Genomic DNA, 19217 nt, shown 5'->3' with positions numbered 1-19217 from the left:
GTGGTGGAGTGCTGAGATCCACCCTCCAACTGAACTTTCTGATATTCTTTGTCTTCCACCAACTTGATCTCCTCGCTGCCTCTGACAAGGGCCTCCCGCCTTCCTGCATCTCTGCCTCTGCTCCCTCGGTGTCAGCTGCCTGAAGCGCCCTCCCACCTCTGCTGGACCACTTTCTCCTTTTACTTCAGAGCCCACTCGGACACTCCTGATGGACGCTGAAGGACTGTCCACCTGCAAATGTGTTTTCTTTGCCTCTCTTGTGGCCTCTCAGACTTTCAGACAGGCCTCAGCATCCTCTCTGATTATAAGCTGCCTGAGGTCTGATTCATCTTCGTGTTTTGTTCAGACCTAGCACAAATGCCCCAACAAATCATGACAGGATGTTTGCGGGAGGGTGAATGCACATTCAGTGGATACCTTTTCACTTGACCCAAGGATAGTGTTCAGGTTATTACTATACATCATCATTTAATACTGCGCCTTGCTTTTTAGAGGATTTTAACAAGATTATCGAAATGCTTTTTAATCCTTTTAGATTCAGGGGAAAAAAATCGATGTGTGGTCATGTTCCCTTATCACCACAGAATTTCCCTTTCTGTAATCTATAACCTGTTGAGGCCAAGAAAGATCTATGTCCCGTCCTTACTGTCCTGATGCTGTTCCCACGGTGCTTTCACCGACACACTGGTGACCCACCCCCCCAGAGGGAGCACTGCTGCCGTCTGACTAGGTTCATCTAGTTTCATGGAGAGAGAAGGTGGGGAATTCACTAATCACAGGAGAAAATCAATAAAGGCCTCTTTCTGTTTTAATGGGTTGATGACTCAGATTTATTTAAATACAAGCTTCCCACATAAGAAAAATTACTTAAAATGTAGACATTCTTTTGTGTAACATTTGAGGGTCCTCCAGTGTCTTAGAAAAATGTCACTCAGTAAACAAGCAGACAAATAAACAAATAAGGACTCCCTGTTGGGATAAGGACCATGCAGAAAAAAATAAGACCTTCTGGGACAGAGGCATGCTAGAGCCAGGTGGAGTGGCGGGAAATGTGAGGAGGTGGTGCTGGAACGGGGCGAAATGATGGCAAGGGGCCACGCAGAGAGCAGAGATGGGGAGGAGCGTGCTGCAGGCAGAGGGAGCAGAGCTTGCCTTCTAAAACCCTACACTGGGACTCGAACGCCTGAATCCCAGCTTGACCTCTGCCTCCCTCACCTCCAGCCACTGTCCCAGCCACGCTGAAGATCTCCCCTCTCACAGCTCTCTGCCTTTGCACTATTTCTCCTGTCTAGAGCACCCTTCCCCTCCATCCTTGGGTGAAATCGTGCTTCTGAACTTCTGAACGCAGTTGAAGCGCTGCACACCCCCGGCTCCTACCTCCCCCACACCCCCCGCCCCCCGTCCCTCCTCCTCCAGAGGAGGAGCTGGTCTCTCCCATCACATTGCTTCCTCTGCACCGTCCCTATTTCTAATACGGCCTTATTGATTTGAAATGTAGCAGATTTGTTTAAAATTCTCCTCCCCCACTAGACTGTGAGCCTCTGAGAGCAGAGACTCTGGCTTGATCGGCTCACTAGCACCAGCACTAGAACCATGCCAGGGAGGTGAGCGGTGGTTGATGATTGTGGGAACACCTGACTGCGTGGGGGAGGGAGGGAGAGCGAGGGGTGGACGGAGGGAGGCAGGGAGTGAACCTACAGATCTTTCTTTGAAGGTTTGAAGCTCGCTGAGAAGACGACGAGCTAAAAGTAAATAAAGATTTAAAATTATACCATAGATTTAGCAAGAACCCGAGTGATTGCCATGGGGTCCATCGAGGCATAGTCAGAGCAAGGCTCACCTGGGTTTCTAGGGTGGTAACTTCTGAAAGTGGCAGTGGCTTAGCTGCTTTCTTTTAAGTCAGCGTGTTTTTGATATTTTATGCGTTTGGTGGGTCGACTTACAAGAAGGCAAGCCTAGATCTACTTTCTGTATAACCACATCCCTTCTTCAGCAGCCTGGGCTGGGAAGTACTGCTCCGTGCCAGAAAACAAGAAACAGAGCAACACGCTGTCTTCTTCCCGAGCTGCGCTGACAGCCTTTCTAGGCCGAGGTTGTCGTTTTAAACTTCGTGGAACGTGGCTGTGTGGTTGTCGAGTGGGGCTGGGAGGGGAAGGCGTCCTTGATCCAGCACCTGCAGGCCGTGCCTGCAGCCGATTTCCACCTTCAGAGGCATCTTGGCATTTTCACGTTCATTGGATGGAAGGAAGAAATAGCAAGTCTTTTTCTGCCAGTCTGTTTCTTTGTGAAAATCATTACTATATTTGGCCAAAGTCCTCATAACCGTATTTAACATTTCTGTCAGTGGTTGCTTCCGTGGTTCTTTGTTGCTGGTAAACCCCACCTCTCACGGATTCCCGTGAGCTATCGTAATGCAATCTGGAGTTCAGTTCCTTTTACTAATCCCAGCTTTAAACTGCAGAAAGCCGTGACCGTAATCCCCAAATAAATGCTTCACATGTGTGGGAGGATTGCAGGCGGCAGGCCTCTCTGTGGCCGAGACGGGAATGATGGTGGCGGCATCACAGGCAGAAGAGCGGCCAGAGCCCAGGGGAAGCAGATGTGCCAAGCAGATTTCTGCGGGAGCAGAGGAGCGCTGCCCTGGAGGGGCCAGCAGCCAGGAAGGGAACACGGAAGACACGCTGCCACTGGGGTGAGAAGTCGTGAGAAAATCAGACCTAACAAGGGTCCCCCCAGAGAGGAGCAAACTCTGTTTAGTCATTCTGACAAGCAAAGTTGGAAAGTTACATCAGAAAATCCAGAGCTTTAACATCCCTGAGATGCTCAGTGAGGAGAGGAGTGGAAAATTTTGCATTTAGTAGTTGGCCCTCAGAGGTCGGAGACGATTGCGTAAACACAGTGCAGGACAAGGATTGTAGAACTACTTTCTTTAGAAAGAGGAAGAAAATGGAATGAGAATAACAGAAAACGTCAAGTTTAAGACCTTTTCTTCCCATCAATTGAAACTAAAGATAAATAAAAAAAAAAAAGCCTCAGTCAGAAAACAAAGTCTCCATTCAGAAATACCTTTTAAGGGCAACACATTCTAAATCTATCTGAAGATGCTGCGTGACCTTGGGACAAGGTCATTTGGCAAATTATTTTCAACAACAAAAACAGTGAAGTGCTTCGTGAGCTCCAGCAGTCCGCCCCTCATCAAGGGGAGCTTTGCTCCTCGGCAGTGGTTTGCAGCGCCTCACGGGCACGAGAAGAGGGCTCCTTGTCTCTCAGAGGTCTGCTGGACGTCTCTGGACCATTCTGTATTAGCTGATGGAAGCGGAAGGACGGCGAGCAGGCCGTGACTCTCCCCGGGCTCAGCGGGTGACCACGCCTGTCTCTGCTGTCTGCTTTGATAAGTGTGTTGGGACAGGGGCATGTGTATCATGACTGGTTGTTTGCATGTTTATAAGTTGGAAGAGGATGAATTTGAAAGGAGCAGCACAGGTGGTTTACGGATGCAGCTGCTCACGGCGAACAGCACTGGGCAGCCCCTTAAATACCGGGTGGGGAGTGCGGCAAAGCACAGCACCATGGGCCTCCTTCATCCCTGGGCTCGGGCTCCCAGCATTATTCACCCCATCGCTCAGTCAACATCCTCGTAGGCTTATATGGTGCGGGATGAATTAGACCCGTTCTCTGCCTGAAAGCTCACGTCCTGTTGGACAAGACTGATAAATAAATGACAGATTCTGAGTTCACGGTAATTACAAACCAGACTTGGTTCTCTGGGTGGCAGAAGATCCAATAGGAGGTCATGTTTGAGCTCAGCCTTTTGGAAGATGAGTGAGCATGTAGGTGATGAAGAGGGTCATCCAGCTGTGGGTGTGACAATGTCCTGAGACACTAAAGGCTAGGTCACAGTAGACAGCAGCAGCAGCTGCCAACCAGTATCGTGGAGTCATTAGATTTTCACTGGTGACCTTAACAGGTACCCTAGTGGGATCCCAATAATTGTCAGCTTTGCTATTTTACAACTTTTCAACCATATTACATAATTTTCTTTATTGTTCCACTTTTATTTCTTAACAAAGATCAATAACTGGCCTATAGCTGAAATATCTGAAAGATATGAACATCTTCCACTGGCTGAATTTTTCTTCCTTAATTATAAAAAAATATATATATGTATAGCAGGTGTCCAAGAGCTTAATTGGTGTTGCTTATTGAGAGCTGTTTTTTTTTAATTAAAAAAAAAACTATTTTGTTATTATTTTTTTTTCCAAGGAAGATTAGCCCTGAGCTAACTGCTGCCAATCCTCCTCTTTTTGCTGAGGAAGACTGGCCTTGTGCTAACATCCGTGCCCGTCCTCCTCTACATTATATGTGGGACGCCTGCCACAGCATGGCTTGCCAAGCGGTGCCGTGTCCAAACCCGGGGTCTGAGCCGGTGACCCCGGGCCACCGAGAAGCAGAGCGTGCACGCTTAACCGCTGCGCCACCAGGCCAGCCCCTGAAAGCTGTTTTAAAGTATTCTACACCCTTTTTGTGGTAGTAGTTCTCTCATTTTTGACCAGTTTCTACAAAATACCTACTTCAACTTTTAACTTCCTTAAATTTGCCTTTGATTTTTGTCTTAATCTCAAAGATATTTTTTATTGTGCTATGTCGTGTTAAATTCTGTAATTTAATTTCAGTTTCATTTTCATTATTTCTTTAGAAAAGACTTATTGATATTATGTAGTGTGTTACGTATTTTCTCAGATTTCGTTTGCCCTGTGCCATTGTTTGCACGTGTTTTGTAAAGAACCCCTCCCCACTTTCTTTTCAAAGAAAAGTTTCTGCTTCATTTCTTTTCTAAATAAATGCATTATTTGTGTAAATGCGCTAAATGGACGTATTTGGGATTCATTATGGATAGTTACAAGATCCACTTGTGAGAATATATATATTTTGCCCTCATATAATATTATTTACCTATATTAATATTACATAAACATTAAATTTATATAGGTAAATATTGACATTTTTCCAGGCGCCTCCTTCATCTGAGTACATTTCAGGAAGCTTGTCAGCTAAGATGTTCGTGCCTGGTGCAGACAGGTGGGGTCAAGACACCTGGGTGAGGATGGGAAATGGGTGACTTTACTCCGTCTGCGTCACCTGTATGCAGTCACAGCTCCACAGATGACCCGGGATACTGCTTGATTGATGATTTCTCATTTGGGGACAGAAAATGGAAATGTGCTTCTTTCAGAGACGTAGCATTTTGAAACCTTTTTGATTATATTAATAGATGTTTTTGCCCCCAAAGAGCCACCATATATCTGATGGGCCTGGGTTTTTTTCTATAACAGTATTTGCCATGCTGGCTGAAGTTGGCCTCGTCGTGTGCTTAAAACATCCCTTTTGTCCTGTTCGTGGATTTACAGCGAGGCTGCGCTCCCCAGTGCTCCCTGCCCCAGCAGCACGGCGTCCCCTGGGTGCTCGTGGAAAGGCAGGCTCTTCACCCCTCCCACAGCCGAATCAGAGCCTGACTTTTAACAGATCTGCCAGTGATGCGTGTCCACAGGACGTCTGAGGACGCTGGTCTGCACTCGCTGTTTTTACTTCATCATCTCCCAGTCACTCCCCAGTTGTTGTTTTTAACCTACTGATGATCTGTTAATAGCTAAACACGCTCCACTTCTCAGCCTTTGATCCACTGTCAGCATGTCCCGTCTTGACGTTAATCACTTCTGTGAGTTACACTTTGAATGTCGTTCTACCTCCTTTCACCCCGGAAAACCCTTTTATGGGTCCTCTGCTGCCTCTCTGTTCCTTAGCCAGAGGATCCAGAGAGTGAGCATGGTGATAGATCGGGAAACCCTGAGCCATATCAAGGGACTAGGGCCGTGTAATCTGGAGAAGAAGTGTCCGGGATGCCAAGGTTGTCCTTAAATGTCTGAAGGCTTTTAGAGGAAGGGGAATTCGGATTTTTTCAGTGTAGCTTTAGGAAAGTGGAAGTAGAAACAATGAATGAGTAGAAGTTAAAGAGAGATTTTGCACTCATATAAAGAAGAATTTTAAAAAGAATTTGAATGTTCCGGCAGTGGAGTGCAGTTCTTCTACTTGCATGTCTGTAGCGAGCGGACCATCCTTGGAGCACAGAGGGTGCTCAAGCCAAGGCCTCTGGGAGAACTGGGGGATTTCTGCAAATCCTTTTCTTCGATTTTTGTTGTTCTTGCAAAAAAGAAAGATGATTATGCATACTTATTTATTTTTTGTTTTTTTCTCTTAAGAACAGTGATCATACATAGATTTTTCTCTCCCTTTCGTGGGAATTGAGCCCTGTGTGGTTTTCTCCATAGGGGTGGGCCCAGCTTCCTGCTAAGACAGGATTAGGATGCAACCATTTGCAGTTTTATACACGGTCCTCTCTCTGGTGGGCAGTGCTTCGCTGGCCGTTTTGTCCCAGGGAGACCCTTGGGCCAGATCTCCAGGGGGCAGTCCTAGAAACTCCTAGTTCTCTGCTTAAGTTGTCATTAGTGCTGTAACTAACCCTCATAATCAGATGTGTTGTCTAGATTATCTTCTCCTATGTGTATCGTTTTCACAGACCTAGAAACGAACATGTTTGCATTTTTCTGCCCATTCAAAACTTTCTATTTTTGCATTTGATTCCTTTCTGCCCAGTTTTTTCATAACGTAGACGTAGGGAAACCTTATTAAGTGAATGTTAGGCCGTGAACCTGCTGTATTTACCATGGGAAATATTTGTTCTATTGGGGAAGTCAAGTTTAGATACAAAATTGTTTTAAGTATCTGATGATCCTCCAAAATGGGCCTGGAAGCTCCTTGTCTCTTTCCATCATTACTGCTTCCCCCCCGTTCAGACATCCTCAACTCACACCTGGCCTCCCAGCGCGACCCTCTGCTCCCCCTTCCCTGCTTCCAGGCTGCGCCCCCTCTACAACTTAAATCCCGTGAGCAGACTCCCCAGAATCAATCTGGGTTTGAGCCAGAAGGAACCTTAGAGATCAACCTGATGTTAAGTTATTAACTTGGATTGGAACTAAGAAATCACTGGATTACACTGACTAACCTTGAAATTATCTGGGTTAATTTACCTGCTTCAATACAGGACAGAGAATGTATGCCCTTACTGAAAATAGTACTGCAGAATAGCACACAGATTCCCCTTTTTCTCATGTGTGTGCCCTTTTGCTCTGTGCGTAACTGGGAAGCGAGGAGCAAGCAGTCGACGGAAACCTGAGGCAAACCTGCGGGAAAATGAAGACGGAGACAGCAGCAAGAGCCACGCTCATGAATGAAGGGACTCGTGTTCAAAGTCCACCTTGTGTATAGGGTTTTGTGATTGTCATGGTTGGGATTGTGGGCGCCCTGGGAGTCCTGGCATTCCTGTGCTCCCAGCTCAGAGGAGGGGAGAAAGAGGGTCAGTGAGGGTGATCAGCATCCTCCCACGGCCACCAGGGGCACAGAGCTGCTGGCCTTCCCTTGAGCTCTGCATGTGCCGTCACACAGCCTCTTTTCTAGGCCACATCAGTGTTACCTCGTTATTGAAAAGTGCCGTCGTGTGTTGAGGGTGGGAAGTTGAATTGCAGAGAAACTAGTCTTCCCCCAAATGTGTGTATTGGTGCAATACTTGATTATAATTACGTTTATCCCGTTTTAAATAATCTGATATAGGAAAAGGGAAAAGTAGTCATTTATTCAACTAATTTAAAGGAACTTTTCTGAGCAGGATACATAACAGATGCACAAGCTCCAATTAAATTGCTCAAAAAATAAAAATATTTAATAACTGCCAAGTGTATGCCAACTGCTGTGCTGTCAGCGTTCTGAGCAGAAGAACTGGGTTCCGTCCAAACATGGCCTACACTGGTCTTCATCAGGAGAGCCACTTATATCCATTAGTGCGCAAATGAATGTTTGTTGCCAAAATTTCTAAGGAGCACAATAATGGGTCAAAATGCTGAAATAGGCAGCCTGTGCTTTGCTTCTGGACAAGTTGCATGGTTGACGGATGAGCGAGCATCTGTAAATGAGCTTCCAGATTGCTGGTTCTCAACCTTATTGATTCTGAAAATCCTGACGCCCACGCCACACCCCGGACCAGTAAGTGAGGCTCTGTGGAGGGAGTTCTCAGGCTCAGTGAGTGAGGGTCTGTGCAGGGAGTTCTCAGGCTCAGTGAGTGAGGCTCTGTGGAGGGAGTTCTCAGGACCAGTGAGTGAGGCTCTGTGGAGGGAGTTCTCAGGCTCAGTGAGTGAGGCTCTGTGGAGGGAGTTCTCAGGACCAGTGAGTGAGGCTCTGTGGAGGGAGTTCTCAGGCTCAGTGAGTGAGGCTCTGTGGAGGGAGTTCTCAGGACCAGTGAGTGAGGCTCTGTGGAGGGAGTTCTCAGGCTCAGTGTTGTTCGAAGCTCCTAGGTGATCGCAGCGTGCAGCCAAGGCTGTGAATCATCCTTTCGTAACTGGGCCTTGCAGCTGCTCTCCCTCTGACGAGGACCCGCAGCGTGGGGCTGGGGGCTGTGTGCGTGTGGATGCCTGCGCACACTGGGGCCCGTGGGCCGAAGGTGCCTGCTGCCTGCTGTCGGCCGGGAGCCGCTGGGTTCTGCAGTGTGCTGGTGGACCAGCTCCTCCTTCCAGCACGATCTTAGGATGTCTGTGGGAGCTCCGTGGCTCCTGCCAGAGGAGCCCTCTTCATAAACCCTGACAGCATGGACACAGCCTTTTTTGGGAGGGGCATCCAGGATTTTTTTTTTTTTAATAGACTTTTTTTTAGAGCAGTTTTAGGTTCATAGCAAAATAGAGCAGGAAGTACAGAAATTTCCCAAATACCCCCTGCCTCCACACCAGCACAGTCTCCCCCACAATCAAAATCCCCGACCAGTGTGGTACCTTTGTTACAATCCGTGAACCTATATTGACGCATCATTAGCCCTCAAAGTCCACGGTTTACGCTGGGGTTATTCTTGGTGTTGTACGTTCTGAGTTTTGAGAACGTATCCACCATTATAGTATCACACAGAATAGTTTCACTGCTCTGAAAGTCCTCTGTGCTCCACCTGTTCATCCTGCCCTCCTCCCTAATCCATGACGACCGCTCACCCTTTTCCTGTCTTGAGAGGTTTACCTTTTCCAGAATGGCATAGAGTTGGAACCATACAGTGTGGAGCCTCCCTGGATTGGCTTCTTTCACTTAGTAGTATGCATTTAAGGCCCCTCCATGTCTTTTCATGGCTCGATTGCTCATTTCTTTTTAGTGCTGAATCATATTCCATTGTCTGGATGGACCACAGTTTATTTATCCTTTCACCTACTGAAGAGCATTTGGTTGCTTCCAAGTTTTGGCGATGAATAAAGCTGCTTTCGACATCTGTCTGCAGGTTTTTGTGTGGATGTAAGTTTTCAACTCCATTGGGTAAATAGCAAGGGGTGTGGTTGCCGGATCGAATGGTAAGAGTATGTTTAGTTTCCTATGAAACTACCAGACTTCTGAAGTGATTGTTTCAGTTTGCATTCCCACCACCAATGGATGAGAGTTCCTGTTGCTCTCCATCCTCATCAGCGTTTGGTGTCAGTGTTTTGGATTTTAGCTATTCTAGTGGGTGTATAGTGGTACCTAATTATTGTTTTAATTTGCAATTCCCTAGTGACATATGATGTTGAGCATCTTTTCGTATGCCTTCTTGCCGTCTTCATATCTCCTTTGGTGAGGTATCTGTTCAGATCTTTTGCCCATTTTTTAATCTGGCTGTTACCTTATTTTTGATTCTTAGTGTTCTTTGTGTATTTTGGATAGCAGTCCTTTATCAGATGTGTCTTTTGCAAATATTTTCTCCCGGTGTATGCCTTGTTTTCTCATTCTTTTAATAGTATCTTTCGCAGAGCAGAAGTTTTTAATTTTAGTGAAGTCCTGGCTACTGATTATTTCTTTTATGGATCATGCCTTTGGTGTCATTTCTAAAGAGTCATTGCCATACCCAAGGTCATCTAGATTTTCTCCTATGTTATCTTCTAGGATTTTGATAGTTTTGCTTTTTTACGTCTAGGTCTGCAATCCATTTTGAGTTAGTTTTTGTGAAGAGGTTAAGGTCTGTTTCCAGATTCTTTTTTTTTTTTTTCTTTTTTTGGTGCATGTGTCTGTCCAGTTGTTCCAGCCCCATTTGTTGAAAAGACTATCTTGGCTCCATTGTGTTACCTTTGCTGCTTTGTCAGAGATCAGTTGACTGTATTTTTGTGGGTCCGTCTTGGGCTTCTGTTCTATTCCATTGATCTGTCTGTCTGTCCTTTCACCAGTGCCACACTGTCCTGGTTACGGTGGCTTCATAGTTAAGTCTTGAAGTAGGATAGCGTCCGTCCTCCAGCTTTGTTCTTCCCTATTGTGTTGGCTGTCCTGGGTCCTTTGCTTCTCTGTACAAACTTTAGAATCAATCCGTCAATATCCACAAAGTAACCTGCCAGGATTTTGTTTGGGATTGTATTGAATCTGTAGATCAAGTTGGGAAGAACTGAGATCTGGACAATATTGAGTCTTCCATCCATGAACATGGAATATCTCTCTATTTATTTAGTTCTAATTTTCTTTTCATCAGAGTTTTATAGTTTTCCTCATATAGATATTGTACATATTTTGTTAGATTTATACCTAAATAGTTCATTTTTGAGGGTCCTAACATAAATGGCATTGTGTTTTTAATTTCAAATTCTGTTTGTTCATTGCTGGCACATAGGAAAGCGATTGACTTTTGTTTATTGACCTTGAATCCTGCAGCCAGGATTATATGCTATATGAATTATATGCTATAATCACATATAAGTTCTAGGCGTTTTGGGTCAGTTCTTTCAGATTTTCTATGTAGACAATCATGTCATCTGCAAAGATTTATTTTTTCATTCCCAATCAGTATACCTTTTATTTCCTCTTCTTGTCTAATTGCATTAACTAGGACTTCTGGTAGGATGTTGAAAAGATGTGATGAGAGGGGACATCCTTGCCCTGTTCCAGATCTTAGTGGAAAAGCTTCTAGTTTTTCACCTTTGGGTATGATGTTAGCTGTAGGTTTTTTGTAGATGTTTGAACAGAGACTTTTAGTCTCTTGGTTCAACAGCAAATTATGAACATTGTATTCAGGCTTCCCCAGATACAGTTTGCAGTTAGAAGTGGTTATGATTGGAACATCATTTTTGAATAATTGCAGTTTTGCAGCTGTACCACGTGGGGTGTGTGTGTATATATGATAATTGTGTGGGGAAAAGCTCAGAAGGAAATAGACAGAAAGGCTCTTATCTCCATGTGATCAACTTTAACAGTGGATCATTTAGATGCGTATCATGGTTTATCTCTTTGATACTGAGGACTAGATATACTATATTTTTGAGAGTTGGCAGCATTTAAATTTTTATCGCTTACCTGGATATAGTTTTATTATTTCATAGGTTTGGTGAGGAGGGTCCCCTTGCTGGGGTCGTGTTGATGGTCCATTTAGCTTTAAGCGAGTCAGCCCTCCTGATGGAAGAGCAAGTGCGTGTATTACAGCGGGATGCGACAAGCGGTACGGGGCATTCAGCATGAAGTAGATGGTGGCTCCAGGAGTGAAAAACATTCACCATTTTAATTTAACTCTCGTTTCTAAGAAAAGTAAAAACATGTAGCTCCTCTTCAGAGTGATGGGATCCAAATAAATGGCAGAAAATTGCTCCGTTGTTATTCAACACTCAGGCTCCTCTTCACTGATCTGTTTATGACAATAGGCACAGAAGGAAGATCTGGCAGCTTAAGAAAATAATCTGTGTGATACTTTTTCTAAAAGCAAGCTAACATAAAAACAAATTCAGGAATCAGTAAAAATAGCGTCTGGGTTAATAGTGGTGGGATTGTGGATGGTGGAATTTCAGGTGGTTTTTCTGTTCTTCTCTTTTCATTGTCTTGATTTTGTTCTTGAGGAAACCACACAGGAGTAGAAATAACCGGGGAGAGTGCAGTCTTTCCAATTTGGCTGCCTGGTTTAAACCAGTCCCCAGAGAGCATTTGGAACTTTCAGTCCAAGCCTCAGGGGACGCGTGGTCTGCTTTAAAACCAGCTCTGGCTTGCTGATGTCTAAGAGAAACTTGACCCCGCGTGGATATTTTCAGTGAGAAATGGTGAGTAAACAGCAGAAGCACATGAGGAGGACAAAGACAGGCCCTCGGAGGAAGATGTCGATGCCAAAAGAGGAAAACCATGATTAAAGCAGCTTGCTCGGCGTGCAGGTGTTCGGGCTGCCTGAACTCACCTCACCGTCGCCGTGCCTTTTGGCTCTTTCTCTTCCTGATCGTTCATACACAGATGGAAGCCAAAGCTGAGAATTCGGGAGCTGTGTAGCTCTCCTTGAAATGAATTAGTTTGGTTAGTGCCTCTGGCGAATCCACATTTTGTGCTCCTCTGAATGCTCTGTAGCTGTGGTAGTGGTCTGGGGGCTTCCATTTTGGCGGGGTGCTGCCCAGGAGACCCTCTGTGATTCGTTTGTCTCTCCTGCTTCAGCGATATGAATGAAACGTGGTCTCCGTGCCATCAGAAGCCTCCTCTCCGGGGTTCATGTTCCACGTTTAGGCACCTCCTGGCTTCTAGTGCACAGGCAGGCCCCGGACTGCGAGTGGAGGGAGCCGTGACATGGGAAGGGGCCGAAGCTCGCCCTGGGTCAGGAGAGTCAGGAAGATAGATGACACCGGCATCCAAGTGCCACTGTGGGCGAGGAGTGTGTTTATTAAGGGAACTCAGACTGCGTAAAGGCACAGGCAAGATGAACTTTCTCTTCCTAGTAAGAAAAAAGTGTTTACTGAAAAGGATTCCAAAAACATGATTGTGCAATTTCTTTCACTCCTGTAAACTTCGTGCAGGAACACCAGACGGACAGAATGAGAAGGCCTTCCTCAGGGAGTCGGTGGTGGTGCCCGTGGCCATTCCTAGGTGCTGGAGCAGTGTTTCTGGCAGAGAGAGACTGCTCTATAATGCCATCACGGAGGAGCCAGAGGCCCTTCCTCCCAGCCTCGGCGCTGAGGCACGGCCGCTGCACAAGCCTGGCTCCCCAGCTGTTGCCCCTGCAGGCCTTCCTGGAGACCCCGTCAGGATTGATCACTCCTTGTTCTCTGCTCATGGAACAGTCACGTGTGTTTCTTTTGACCTTGGGCTTCCGCAGCTCGTGTGCACTTGAAGATTATAAACTTGTTGAAGGGCTGGTGCTGATTTCTTTGACCCCTCCCCAGTACCTTGCACAGGGTAGATGATAAATGCTTATTAGAATAAGCAAACTGAGGGCAGAGTGAAGGGAGCGTTCCCAGGTGCTGTGATGACGGGTTGAAAGTGCAGCCTCCAGGGTCGTGCGATACGAAGCTGTGGGCTGGCTCCGAGGAGAGCAGGACTCAACGGGTATTGCAAAGGGGGCTGCTGTGTCTTTTCCTCCCTGGTGCACTGCTGAGTCTGTGGGACAGGCTTCTCCCGTTTTTCCCAGGGGGGGCTGGTGAGGGGGTCTCTTCCTCCCTGTCTTCATCCTTGTGTGGCTGGCTTTTTAGATGTACCGAAAGCTCCTTTTGTAAGTGACTTTTTTTATCATCACATTAATCTGTCATGTTAAAACAAACCTTCACTTTCCGAGACAGTGAGTGAACTGCTTAAGACTGACATTTAATTTTAGTTGGAAGGAAAAGGACCCAGACGATTTCATTGCAGTCAGTTAAGCTCAGCCGCCTAAGTCCGTCAGCAATAAAAGCATTCTGTAACACTGAATGGTTTTAATTCCACTCATTCTCTCTAAGAGATCATCCTCAAGAAAGAAGTTTTAAAACCCCCACAAATGAATTGTTGCATACAAATGGAATGTCAACACGTAAGCTGTGGAGTGGGATCATTGCTGGCACAGTCACGTTGACACATCTGTTGTGTTGAAGAATTGCACATACTCATAGAAGAAAATGTGTAAATTAGAAGAAAACTAGTGCACATTTGGGCTAGATGTCGTATTTATTAGTGTTGAAAGTGGCTTTGACAGGGCATGAAGAAAGCAAAAGCATCTTTTAGAGACGTCGATGGTTCTGACTCAGAGAGGTTTCCACTCGTCAACACTTTAAGAAGCCTGGAGCCCGGTGGAGCTTCCCAGCGCTCACGCACACTTCTCAGCTCCAGTTGGGTTTGTAAGTACCAGAGCTGATGACCATAAAAGCAAGAAGGAAAAAACCTTTCAAACTGGCCTGCTCATCAGGGGTAGTAACTGTCTCTGCTGAGCAAGTGGTGTGTAAGCTGAATTTCTTTCTTTTTACTACCTGTATCCTTTCTACAGCAGAAACGATCTGGTGTTTATGGCTTGCAATTAAATTTCTTATTGCATGGGGAGTGACGCTCTTTGATAAAGAATACATGTATTGTCTGGTGCCATACACTAGCAATTCACTTTTTTTCTTGTTTTCATATAGGATTAAATTTACCTTGCTTTTTTTTTTTTTTGCTTTTTTTGGTGAGGAATATTGGCCTTGAGCTAATGTCTGTTGCCAATCTTCCTCTTTTTTTCTCCCCAAAACCCCAGTACATAGTTGTGTATTCTAGTTGTAGGTCATTCTAGCTCTTCCGTGTAGGACGCCACCACAGCATGGCTTGACGAGCAGTGTGCAGGTCTGCGCCCAGAATCCAAACCAGCGAACCCAAGGCTGCCGAAGCGGAGTGCGCCAAACTTAACAACTAGTCTGCAGGGACTGGCCCAATGTCATGATTTTTTGAAGTTTCTCTTAATCACAATCCAAATGAGGTCTATACATTACAATTTGATAATGTCCCTTAAATCTCTTTTAATGTCTACTACCTCCCTCCTTCTCTCTCCCCCACCTTCTGTAATATTTTTATTGAGGAAACCTGGTCATTTCTCCTGTAGGAGTTTCCGTAGTCTGAATTTTGTTGGTTGTATCCCTGTGTCACACGGCTTTAGTACCTTATTGTTTGTGTAGACGTAACGCACATCCACTCCAGCTGTTTGCCTAGACAGAGTGAGAAAAATCTCTTCTTAAATCAGAACAACCTCAAACACAAATAGAATTGCCACAGCCGTTTTTGCTGGGGAATTTTGCTATCAAATAATGTCGAGGGGTTCCCTGGGCACCTTGGCTGCCTCTGTGTGAATAAGCTGTAAAGGTATAAAACGATTAGAGAAGAGTGCGTAGCTTATGGTGCACATCTACCAGGAACAATCAGATTTCCTTTAAAAATCGTCACAAACCAACTCTCGGAACCTTACACAGCTTACACGGGTGCCAGTTACATGAGGTGGATTATCAGTTCGGGCTGGCAGGAGGCCTCTCGTGTCACAAAGGGCCAGGCTGTGTACTTGGGAGCTCCACTGAAGCATACACGCAGACGGGTTTGATGATTTAATTAAAATTAATTGTGACAGATCTACGAGAATGGCATGCACTGTAGCCACAGTAAAAACTGTAGTAACCTCTCAAAAAGCCTGCTCGAAATTTTCATGAATAGCTCTTTAATGAAAATAGAGTGATCACTTGAGGACCGAAACTTATTACATAAAATGGGCTTATAGAGATCTAGATTTATGATTATAGATTCTTAAACCCAGTATACCTTCAGGAAATATAATAATTTCAAGGAGAAAAATAGTTGTTGATGGTGATATAGAAATTTTTACCATCCAAGCAGCCCCATGTCCCATTTCTACTCATAATGTGCAGCCTGGGACTGTCACCCTGTAAACCTCAGGGTTCATATGGACTTTTCTTATGTTACATACTCTACAGATCATGACCAGGTCTGTCGGTTATTGCCACAACATTAAAAAACAAATTCTTAAGATATAGATGAGGCTCTATTTTAACTTGGAGAGACAATAGCACTTCTTGTTGCAGGGTCTTTGTATTTCTTTAACAAGGAGAATTGCATAGGGCCCGCGTGTCTGTGGCCGGGAACTCACTGTGTAAATTACCTGCAGCAAAGATACAGGATGTGACGTCTGTGCTTTCCTTGCACACTGAGATGGGGGTTCCAGGAAGACGGAATCTGGGTAGGGTGTTTATGGGGCTCCCTTGATGACTCTTACGAAACCACCATCCAAATGCCGTGAGCCTGAACTTCTTTTCTTCTACTAGGAGGAAGGACTCTGTGAGCCCAGTCTTCCTGTGACCAAGAATATTCATTTGTAAGACTGAGATTTTAATGTCTGGTTAAGGCTTTTGTCTGTGGTCAGTAAGCCGAATAAAATAGAAATCTGTTCTCTCTTTTCCCTCTTTTCATCATATGCTCCTTTAACCTCATCGTAGGCAGACAGAAGTAAGGAAAAAAATAAAGTTTTTGGTTCTTATCAGGCTTGGGTTCACGTCTTCTGTTGCTGTGATCGTTAACATTCTGACCATCACAAGTGACAGGACCACTAACATAAATTCCTTCTCAGAAGGGAGCGTGCTGGGGTCACAGCTTCCGAGAGCAGGGGGAGTCCTGCCTTCATGCATGTTCCCAGTGATGTCTACGGGATGCAGGCTTGTCTCTGCCATCCCTGGATGGGGTGCCCTCTGTGTTGACCACCAGCACCCCAGCTCTATCCGACAAGTGTCACCACCTAAACTGAAGGACCTCAGTGTTCCTCCTGCCACTTCATTATTTCTTGGTCTTTCCCTTTTATCACTTGCCTTCTTCTTGCCCTTAAACTATCCCTCCGTTCTTCCAAGGTCGGCTTTTCCTTCACGTTGGAGCCCATCCATGTCTCATCTAAGAATATGGAGATCATCTCTGTTGATTACCCCCCCTTTAAAATCTTAATCTTTCTACTGATGTTTAAGCGCACCATCCTAAAACTACAAACCTTTAGGCTATTCTGTCCTAGTCGAGTGTTGTCTGATTCCTCGGTTTCCTCATTGAATGTAAAACTTCCTGCTGTGGACCGTAGTAAATGTCAGTCGTCTTCCTTTTCCTCCAGTCTTCCGGAGAATCGTCTGTGTTATTGCCTCCGTTTCCTCACCTCTCCTCCGCCATCTTTAGTCCTGCTGTACTCACCTCCCTCATCAGGGCTCTCTCTGATCCTGTGGTAGGCTGAACAGTGACCTTGCCCCTACGCCCCATATCTGTGTCAAAACCCGGGAACCTGTGAATGCTTCCCTATTTGTAAAAGAGTCTTTGCAGGTGTGGTTAAGTTAAGGATCTTGAGATGAGATGATCCTGGATTACCTGGATGGGTAAATGCCATCACAAGTGTCTCTATAAGAGAGAGGTGGAAAGCAGTTTGACACCACAGGTGCACACACCACGGGCCCAGGAACACCCCAAACCGCCAGACTCTGGAAGAGGCAGGGAACCGATTTCCCCTGGAGCCTCTGGAGCTAGCTTGGCCCTGGCCCTGCTGACGCCTTGATTTTAGACTTCCAGCCTCCAGAGCTGTGAAAGAATAAATGTCTCGTGTTTTAAGGGATCAAGGTTGTGATAATTTATCATAATGGCCACAGGAATCTAAATATAGTTCTCTTTTAACATGCTTAGCAAAATTATTAACCAGAAATGAGTGAGTTTTCACCGAGTGACATGCCTGAGTCGCCAGCACTGAGATGGAGAAGTAGAGCCTTACGAGCTCTCCAGAAGACCCCTCGAGTCCCCTTTCACCATTGCCCCCACCCAAGTATCCACTGTTTTGACTTTATATATCAGGTTCAAAAACATATTAACAGAATCACAAAGCACCTACTCTTTCGTGTCTGAGTTCATTCTTTTAACAATCTGTGAAATTCATCCGGGTTGCGTGTGTTTGTAGATTTTTGTCTTCTCGTTGCTGTGTAGCATCTATTGTCTGTATGTAGCACACCTTATTTCTTCTACTGTTGATGGTTTACAACTAGTGCTGTTGTGAACGTTCATTACGTGTCTTTTGGTGAACATGTGTCTGTGTTTCTGTTAGGTATATAATGAGGAAGGGATTTCCTGAGTCACGGGAGCTTTCTCATTTTTTTCTATGCTCTCTGAATTGACAGTCACATCTATACCCGGTGCTACAACTACCACCCATCACTGTCACTCTTCAGTCTCTCTACTGAGATTCAAAATGACAGCTGTCAGTTAGATACACACACGCACACACACGCACACACACACACACACGCACACACAGTTTAGTGTGTCCTAATCCAAACTCAAGTTCCTACCAAAAACTAGTTCCTCCTCTTGTGTCACTTACTGTGTCAGTGGAATGTTGTCAGCTCAATCATTCAGGATCAAAGCAGAATCATGTTTTATTCTTTCTCCGATTGTCCTGCATCCACCAAATCTTTAAATCCTCTAGATTTCCCCACGGGTTGTCTCTCTGTTAGTTTGAGGGCACACTCTCTCTTGGATGACTCCTGACTTTTCTCCCAGCTTCCAGTTTATTTTGTCTATCATCTATCCACAAATTCCAGCTATATCTTCCCAAAACTTTGGTCCTGCCACACCCCTTCTCAAAACTCATGGAGATGGACGAATCACCATTGATTATAGAATCAAGTCAGAACTCTTAGTGTTGGCTTTCTGTGCTTTCATAGTTTGATTTCAGCATCATTTCTATGAGTAATTATTCCTGTGGGGTTTGAAGACGTGGTATTGTGATACATTAGCATTGTCTTCAGTAACATTTTTGTGATAAATGGCTCAAAGGGCTTCATAGGACCACTTCTTGTAATCGCTCCGTGTAAGAACCACATATTGAGAGATTACTGTGCCTGGAGCACGCATAATCCTTACAACAGCTTTGTGCGGCAAATACCTGTGTTATCATCCTCAGTTTGCAGTGGAGGAAACCAGAGCTCAGAGAATTTAAGGTATTGTCCAAGGCCATCCATTCAGAAACTTAATTAGGAGTCAGACACCAGAGGTCGTGAAACGGTTTGCCTGCTGTTTGCATGTGCATCACTCCTCTCAAGGCCACTGGAGATGGGAGGTTCCTTCCAGCTTTTCAGCTCGGTGGTGTACTTTTCTGAGGCTGCGTCTCCTCCTGGCAGAGCTGTGCTCTAGGTCCTTGTGAGATGGGCACCTCCTCCGTAGGTGTGCCCTTCCCCTCCTGTCTGACGCTGGAGCCTCATGGCCTGAGCTCTTGCGGCTGTTACAGCCTGGATAGGGGATGTTGGTTCTTATAACATCCACCTCGATTGGTCCTGCTCCCTCCTCTCTCTGTTTCTCTCCTCCTCCTTCTCCTCCCTCTCTCTTATCTCCTTTTCCCCTTCGAGGCTTCTCCCCTTTCTTCTACCTGC

General features: G+C 45.4%; 1 protein-coding gene and 1 long non-coding RNA gene across 4 annotated transcripts in view; both read left to right on the top strand.

The window, feature by feature from the left end:
• MAP3K5 (mitogen-activated protein kinase kinase kinase 5) overlaps positions 1–19217 on the top strand; it is a 179574-nt gene that overhangs the window by 28952 nt on the left and 131405 nt on the right. The gene's annotated exons all lie outside the window — the stretch shown is intronic.
• On the top strand, positions 1467–4859 carry LOC139041827 (uncharacterized). Its single transcript, XR_011497808.1, has 2 exons — positions 1467–1604; positions 1997–4859. It is a non-coding gene; the product is annotated as an uncharacterized lncRNA (long non-coding RNA).

This window comes from Equus asinus, chromosome 24 (genome assembly GCF_041296235.1).
Source record: "Equus asinus isolate D_3611 breed Donkey chromosome 24, EquAss-T2T_v2, whole genome shotgun sequence".
In the NCBI taxonomy this organism is placed as follows: Eukaryota; Metazoa; Chordata; class Mammalia; order Perissodactyla; family Equidae; genus Equus; species Equus asinus.
The sequence above is the reverse complement of the archived record's forward strand: the minus strand, read 5'-3'. Positions and strand labels throughout refer to the sequence as shown.